We start from the raw sequence: 8,922 nt of genomic DNA, 5'->3' as shown, positions 1-8,922 counted from the left end.
ATTTATTTTATGTCTCTATCCCCTATTTGCATCTTATGTCCAGGGTCTGTTAGATGACATATTCTGCTCCATGCCGGTCTACTGCTATTCCTGTAGCCTCTTGGAATCTATGCCAAGAGTAATTATTCTTCTAACCAAACGGAAACAGAGCTCCATCTGGAAGCTCTATTTTTATACCACAAAGAAAACAAACACTTCCACACGTCCCCTTCTTTTTGGGTGTAAAGACTTACACATTCCCTACTCCTGCTTGTTCCAAATATGGCAGGATCCTTTGTACAACACTTACACAGATAACCCTAAGTTGAGCAACTTCCAGGAACTCAGGAACATTTAAGAGCTGTGAATACACCTGTACGTAAACATTTTTGCTTCAGTACACATATACAGTTAAACAAATGTATTACTTTTAAAAACCTACTGAAGAAAGTAATTTTCCTTAGTGATCAGAATATCCATAAATACAGTTTTTCAGCTCCCGACACTTTGCTCCAAGGTCAGAAACACTCAGTATCAAAAGCCCCCGACATAGACTCGTATTATTCTTGGAACTCTTGTGACACCTGATGCACGCTGATCTTTATGCCAGTTCCTTAGAGGGCCCACAACAACCTGGCAGAGAACTCTAGCAGAGAACCAGGTAGTCTCAAGTCACAGTACCTAGCATTAACACTTTCTTATACCTTAGACACAGAATTCCAGACCACAGGTGGCATTTTCCTTTAGGTAATACTTTAATAATTTTAGTTTATAGAGAAAAAAACTCCTCTAGTTCCTGGAAAGAATCATGACTTTTCACAGCAAGTTTCGACAATTCCTTTCAGTATCGTTTTTCTCCTCCCAGTTCTGATGCAGGAATTGGTGTGGTATTTTTTCTCCACTGCTTCACAGGAAGAATTTAGGCTTTCACCAACAAAATTCACTAGGCATCACTCCTTCCTACCTAAGCCTTACTTTATGTTGAAGCAGCTGGTAACGTTCCTTCAGGATTTGTCAGATTATTACGGTATATTTTTAGGCCTTCTCTGTTTACTTCAGATATGAAACACATTAGTAAAATTACTACTGAGGTTGTAGCTACTTGTTAACATATGGAAAACCACGTTTGATTCGCTTTGAGGGGGATGCTCTCTAGGCAGTATCTTTTCTTTTGAGAACAGGCTGCTGTAGCCTCCTGCCAACCAGCAGAAGCTTTCTAAGTGTACGCTCCTGGTGAAGCTATCAGGGGTGCCTATGAGACTCCGGATAAATAAGAACACTGTAAAGAGGGAATTTTGATTAGAAAAGGCAGAGCACTTTAACCTTCAAAAATGTTTCCTTTAACATCTGGCAGGTAGGTGGCTATTACCTTCATTTTTCTGGTAAGAAAAAAAATTACTCACAGACTGAGCAAATTACTTCCCTAAAGGTACTGAAAGAGATGGCATTAGAAGTAAGATAGCCTCAGCTAGATTTTTTATGTTCAAGTTCACTAGGCTACGTGTCTCTCGTGCATACGAGACAAAAACTGCACAATCCTCGTGCATATGCTGCTTTCTTCTGGAACCACAATACAGGTACGTATGGCAGAAGAGACCTAAGGTGGCACACCAACATCCGGTAAGTTTTCTTCCTACAGTATAGTTTCCATACAAAATCCACCTGGAGGTTATATGCTGAAGGCCTTACCACAACAGTAGTGTCAAAATAAAACCTCTTTTGTTTTGTTTTTAAAAGGAACACGCTACCTTGTTCTATTTAATGAGAACTCAATAACTTGAAGAGACTGACTTGCTCATTTCAATTACATGTATTTAGTTGGTATAGGACGGTAACTAAAAGGCTCAGAATACATTACTAAATCAAGAGTCACCTGTTGCAAACTCTAGGTAGTGTAGTGGAAGAAATCAAAATCAGCATGTGCTGTAAGAAACCCACTTAGGTGAACAAGCTGGGGGAATATACTAAAGCCGCTTCAAACTGTATTTCATGATTCCTAATCATAAGCAGACCATAAACTCCATTCACACTTGTAAAGCTGTGGGCAGCTTTTCTAAAGCCTACACACTGATGTGTTTTTCTGGGTCCTGTCCTTGGAACCCACGATACCAACTGGTCAACTGCTTTTAACTGTTTAATTTCCAGTATTTTCAGAATACATATTGCTCAAGAGAGACCAACATTATTTAACAGCTCTTATTCCCTACCAGTTAAATTAGATTCTTGGGATAACAGCTTTTTTAAATAAATAAACAAAACAAAACCCTTTAAGTTTGAATTCAAACTTCAATAGGGTTTTTTTTCCCCTCTTTAATACTTGCAGCAACGTAAGCTAAGATGCTACTGGAATGGCTGAGGCAAAAGTACTATTCTAGGAGCAACTATCTTAGGAAAACAGTCAACAGAAGACAGCTGAATATGGTACATCTTCAGGCCTGGCAGAAAGACTTGCCAGAATTAGAGTATGTACCAAGTTACTAGTAAGACTTTTCTTTCCTTTAATAATTCTTATTGAACTGGAGATTGAGTCATCAATCTCCGGAAGCAGTGCTTGTATTTAATTTTAATCAAGGAAGTACATCTGTTATACCACTATATAATCACGTCCTGAAGCCACTGTGGTTTGTACCAGATAAATCTTATCTATCTAGAAAATGAATTTACCAGTACCATTACAAATTCTTCTCCACAGAAAAAGGTTCCATGATTGGAAATGGAACCATGATTTAATATTTTACTGAGTTTTAAGTGAAACATTTCAATACACGCTGGACTACTTTGTACAAAGATGAAGCAGTTGTCAGAGGTTTGGGGGTTTTTTGTCCTTCTCTGTTAAAGTTTGTTTCTTTCTTCCCGTCATTTTAAAGATAATTTCTAAATTAACTGACTAAATCAGATCATTCCAAATTTATTCTGGCACAATCCAAACCAGTGCCTCATCTGTTGTGTTTATGAACAAGCAGCTCTGTTACACAAGTTAGGAATCTGCAGCTGGTTTTCCTCCACCTGTTATATCACGGAATGGCCATCAGATTGCTGCCGCAGTATCTGTAAGAAAGGTAGTGTGTTCTGCGTGGACACGTTTTGTTTCTGATGGTTAACGGAAAGGCTCAGTGCTTGATATGAGTCTGTTTTTCCTTACTCTTATCCCTCTGCTTAGCAGAACACCAAAACAGAAATAAAGCAACACACACTTTTAAACAATCCAAAGGAAAGAATCTTGCCAAATTATTACAGATCTATATCTATCAAAATTAAAAACAAGGATGTGGAAAAAGATGCACAGTAACATACCAGAACTGTTTTTTTAATACTTATTAACTATGTTCATGTGTTTGTGTGTATATGGATGCCTATATACACATAATGAGACAAGTTCCTGAAATGGTTTAGAAGGCTGTTTCCCAAACATTTTCTATTTTGCTCCTGTCCCTGCCAAGATTACAGATTTTTACTACTTGTTTATAACACTTTCTCATGATAGTTTGATCTCCATTAATCTGCATTTACTCATTAATGTTTTAAAGCACTGTTAATATCTATATATGTAATTTGGCAAGCACAATTTATCTTTAGAACACGTCCGACTTAAGTCAGGAGACGGTTTAGGATGTAAGAGATAAAATGTCAGTTTGTTTTTAACTCTGTTCTAGTGCAAGACAAATGTGTTCTCCATGGGTTTATTCCTCACCACCTTAAGATCAGCTTTCCTTCGAGCTACTTTTTCAAGTAACTTCTCAAATTTGTAATTTTGTTCTCATAAGTAAGTTCCCTCATGATCACTGTTTGCATACAAGGGAACGTGGTACACCGATATCTACATAGAAATTAATCCGAAAACTTTACGTGTATTTTTTGGACATACATTTGTCCTTGTTTGAGCTAGAACAGAAATCTGTGATTTTTCTTTCCAGCTCAGTCTCTTCTAAGTGGCTGCACTGTCTGAAGTTAACGGCATACTTCTGCAGACAGTGTCTGCTTCTAGCAGCGATAACGCTCGATGTTTCCAGTCACTGCCAGGGACTGGTGTGCAGAAAGGCTCTGGCTTACACTTTCTGCTGTGCAGACCAAGGTCACTGCTCAATCCTGTGTGCCACGGTGGGGGTGCAGTGAGTGAGAGGCTGCACCTGCAGGGAGGCGTGGACACGACAGGTGACCCTACACTGACCAACAAGGTGTTCCATCCCATATATGTCATATTCAGTATAAAGCTGAGGGATCACAAGGGTCAAGCTCTCTTCTTCAATGGCCAGCATCCAAGGAGGACTCTGTCCATTCTGCCTTTGATCCCAGGCCGTGCATTCCTGGATCCAGTTCTGGAATCCAGCTCCTGCATCACGTTTCTGTTTGCTGCTGAGCCCAGCCTGGGCCTTCCCCTGTGTCTGTCCACAGCATCAGTGGTGACAGTGACGTGATTGCCATCAGGGGGGTTTGGTGTGGTATGGTTTTGTATATATTTCATTTTATTGTTACTATTTTCCTTAAAGCAGTTTTAGTTTTCTTTTCCAATCTATAAGTCTCTCTCCCTTATTCCCTTTCTCTTCTCCTTTGGGAAGAAAGAGGGACTAGCAGAGAGCATCTGTCATTTGTCTAGTGGCCAGCCCAGCCCTAACTTTTGACAACCTTTTTTGATAAGCTGTCTCAAATAAGCTTTCTCTCTTATTTTAATTATTCAACCAGAGTACCTCTGTTTCTGTTAATGATTCCTTTCATCTGCTTTAGGCATTTATAATTGCCTGTCCCATTGCCCGTAATTTTTCCTGTTTGCTTTCAATGAATGTAGTTAAACATTCATTTACATGTTTGGATTTTTTTTCCCCTCTAGGCAAGTAATCTGCAGATTACTACTCAAATAGTTAGTTAGTTGCTTTACCTCCCTGTTTTATACTGTTTCACAGGTCAGCTTCTCCATTATCCTTCTTTCATTTTCCTATATGAATGAGTTGGTCATTCAAGCTAACTGTACTGTGCCACACGTACACCTTGTACTACTATGGCCTCATTTCTTTGTTTTCCATTCTTCCTGTCCCATCCTCTAATCTAAGCAAAGAATGCAGCATCTTAGGGTTTTTTTAATACATTAACCTTATGAGAAACAAGCCACAAAGCAGTTGGGAACAAACTGAGTTATCAGCTCTTCAGACGTTGATTTTCTGTGTTGTTAAGCTGTAGGAAGCAGCTTGCTATTAAAATTGTTAAAATCAAAACCATTTTATCCAGACAATCTTACCCACTTTGATCACATCCTGATGAGGCATTTCATTAATTTCTAACAAAAGTTTAACATGGCCTTTATCCAGTTTGCATTACAGTCACATTCAGCACCATCTTTGAGACGCCTAGCACATTGTGTACTTCAAAGACTAAAACCTGTCCTCTTCCCAGAGGCATGCTGTAGCAGTTAGATCTCAGTCACGATGAGCAGTGGGCAGTGATCTATGTGCATAAAGACACACAAACTAATTAGGAAGGATAGTTATGCCTTTACAAAGGAGCAGTCTGTGGTGCGCTCCAACGTGCTGTGCCCATGTTCCACACAATCACCGCCGCTAACTGGAAAAGTTGGACTCCCATTTCCTGACTCAAAGACTTACTGCTGTTCAAATCAAGAACAGGCAAATATCAATACTCGCCAACATCTGAAATAAAAACTGCAAAACCACATTTTGCCTTCACCCATGCCTGAGGTTAGCAGTTACTGCAAAGTCTTCACCAAGAGCAGCACTGAATACGTAACTGTTCAAGTCTGTCCACATTCTGGAAAATTCTAGCTTGTTACACAACCTAGGCCGGTAAAAGTCCCAGAAAATCTTTTCTGTCCACACAGGCAAGAAATACTGCTAATATCCTACTAATACTTGCACCACAACCAAGCAGTTATTTTTCAATAGAGTCTGACTGAACTAGAAGGTTTCAACATCTTCCTATCCCATGAAGCGTCTACTCTGGCCAAAGAACACAAACCCCTTGAGATTCCTATGCAAGCAGCACATAAATTGGCAACATCTTTCCAACACGCTACTACTGGAAGCTAAAGATAGCCTTATTTTCCAGGGCCCATTGTCTTGGCCACCGCATTGATCACCCAGAGTTCTGGATAGGTTGAGCCTGAGCTACAGAAGTGTCCAGAAGGACATGACCTACAAATAGCAAACTAATCTAAGCAAAAGCTGCTGAAGAGCTGGCATGCTGTACTAATTTTTCTTTAATTGCTAATTAGGACTCGATCTAACACAACAGACGTCAAATTCCTTTACTGATCATCTAGAATACATCTTCTGCAATTCCAGCAGTATTAAAGATGACTGCAGACTTCATGTGTTGGCTTTACATAACACGTGATAACCAGAACTCCTTTTTTTTCTGTGAAATACCAAGCCTCTGCCATAGAATTAAGCTACAATTTCTGTGCAAATATTTTCTATGGCTAGAAATTTACAACTCAGTATCTTTTTAAAATGTTCAGAACTTTATTTAGTAGTAATATACATCTAGTCAAGTAATTAAGACAAGACCCACGCATTTATAGTGTAATTTGCAAATAATCAATCTGCCTTTTTCTAAAATACACTTCCAGAACTCTGTGTTATATAGCTTCTTTCACTTACAAATTTCCTGCCCCTAGTTTTAAAGCAAGTTGGTGGTAAGCACTTGCTTATTGCATCACCGAACTGACAATTTTCAGAATAAGGTTCATAGGCAATTGATTTCAGATTGCTCATCCTTCCTGCAGAAATGCTGTAATAGAATGTAACTTTATGATTCATGTAATTCTTGATAATATAACTGCCTACTAAATCTAACATTAAATAAATAAATTATTTCAATACAATCATTATCCATCAAAAGACACTAAACTATTGAAAGACCAACCCAAAACCAGAGAACATCACTGTCTGGAAAACATGCCTAGTCTAGCTGTCATCTAGAAACGCTGGAAGCTGGTTTTGTTCTAATAGTGTTGATTTAAAGGTTATTCAGTCAGACAGGCACAAAATGAGAATTCATTTTAAAATTTCTCTTTCTCACTGAAGCTTGCAAAGTGCATTAGCAATTAACAATTCCTATCACCTTCCCCAGTTCATCCTGTGAAAAGGCTCAGAACACGTCTTACAAATTGCTCTTTTGAAGATCAAAGCGAAGCTGAATTCGTCTGTGTGCGCTCTGGCTGAGTTTGTAATTTACTGGAATTTTCAGGAAGCTTGGCAGCACACTCATTTGACAGCCCCAGGGTACAGGATTCAGGGGGGATCTGTGACTCTTCCCCTCTGAGTTCCTTCCTTGCCTTTAATTGGCACCTCATTAGAAATTAATGAAAATGACATCCTCTGTTCTTCCTGCTCCAGGCACAGAGTGCTACAAAAAAGCACATCACAATTAATAACATATTCAATTTATATAAAAATGGCTCTTAAGCATTATTTATGAGATGTGAATGTCTTGTCAGCAGTTAATAACTTGTACAGAGGGGAAGTAGAACGAAAAAAGAACTTGAGAGTATGTGTGCATAAAAATAAACAAATCTTTCTACAGCTGAAAAACACTGTGTTTGAATTTGAAGACCCTTACTGAAACTCCCTTCACAGTAGTGAATTGTTTTTCTTCATGGCAAAGCCCTGCAGCACTGTCAAATCTGTCTAAAATTCCATGTAGCATCAAGGGAACAATCTCAGCGGCATCGCCTCTCTCCAGATACGTCTTAAGGGAGACAGTAGAGCAAACTTCCCAAAGATCTCAGAATCCGGTGTAAAGCCTAGGGTGTGAAGAAGCAGCCCACTCTCTCCATCCCCATTTAAAAAGGTTGTGCTCCATTGGACAAGTCCCAGTTACACTGGATTAATACCCGCAGGTATGTCTATATTAAAACATGTATTAAAACAGTATGTATAGATTTTTCTCTCCACTAAAAATCTCACTGGAAGAGTCACCAGGACAGATCAGCAAAAAAGGAGATGATTCCCAATACTTTTAACATTAGGGCAAGAAGATGCGTAACAGCAAGCAGTAAAATTGCTGTTCTGGGGAGTCTTAAAGAGTTAATTTGGATTTTAACAAATGTTTCAGACACAGCTTTGGAACAACATAATATTTATGAGGTTAATCTTTTTTTCTTGCTTCCAAGCACACATATTTGTCCTTCTAAAGTTAAGGGTTTTTCCACATTGGTTTCCCATTGCTGATGCCAATGAATTTAGTAGCAGTGGTCAAACAATGTTCTAACTTGACCAGTACTTCTGAAGAATATACAAGCTTATTTCACACCCGTTGATTTTATTTCCAGCACTTCCAGTTAATCATGCATCATCACCTGTGCTTCACATTATGACAAAAAGTATAACCTATGGATTAGTATAACATATGGATTTATTGGTATAACATATGGATTTAGAAAACATTTAAAATTAATGACAATTTTAACACATTTATTCTGTCCCATTTCACATCTCCTCCTCCCCGGGGTTTTTGATCTAGATTGCCATTCAGACCTAAAGCAACCTAATTTTACAGATAGTAGGACAAAGTTATTGAAAATGGTTTCTAAGGCAGCTTCTTTAAAAATGACAAAAGCTACATGCTGATGAGTACTGGTAGTTCAGGAGATGGAAAGCTGCGACGACCTGTGCTGCTCAGCGGTAGGGTTTTGTTTGCTTCTTATTAATATTAGTACTGAAAGTAAGTACTGCAGGATGTCACGGTTTAACAAAGACTTCCCCCGTGTTGGAAGCTTTTTTTTAAACTGACCAATCAGGTATTCCCTGCCACGTACGTATAAACGCGACATCGAGTCGGTTAAAAGTTCTGGTGGGGTTCTGTTTGTGTTTTCTGGGTTCTGCCCCTTTAAGAAGCAGCCACGTGGCCAGCTCCCTCTCTTTGTCACCGGACAGGGCCGAGAGCAGCATCTCCCCCCACGGACCTGTCTGCTCTCGGCCAGGCCACGCTACC

Source organism: Buceros rhinoceros, unplaced genomic scaffold (assembly GCF_000710305.1).
Source record: "Buceros rhinoceros silvestris isolate BGI_N320 unplaced genomic scaffold, ASM71030v1 scaffold15831, whole genome shotgun sequence".
In the NCBI taxonomy this organism is placed as follows: Eukaryota; Metazoa; Chordata; class Aves; order Bucerotiformes; family Bucerotidae; genus Buceros; species Buceros rhinoceros.
This window is presented reverse-complemented; position numbering follows the sequence as displayed.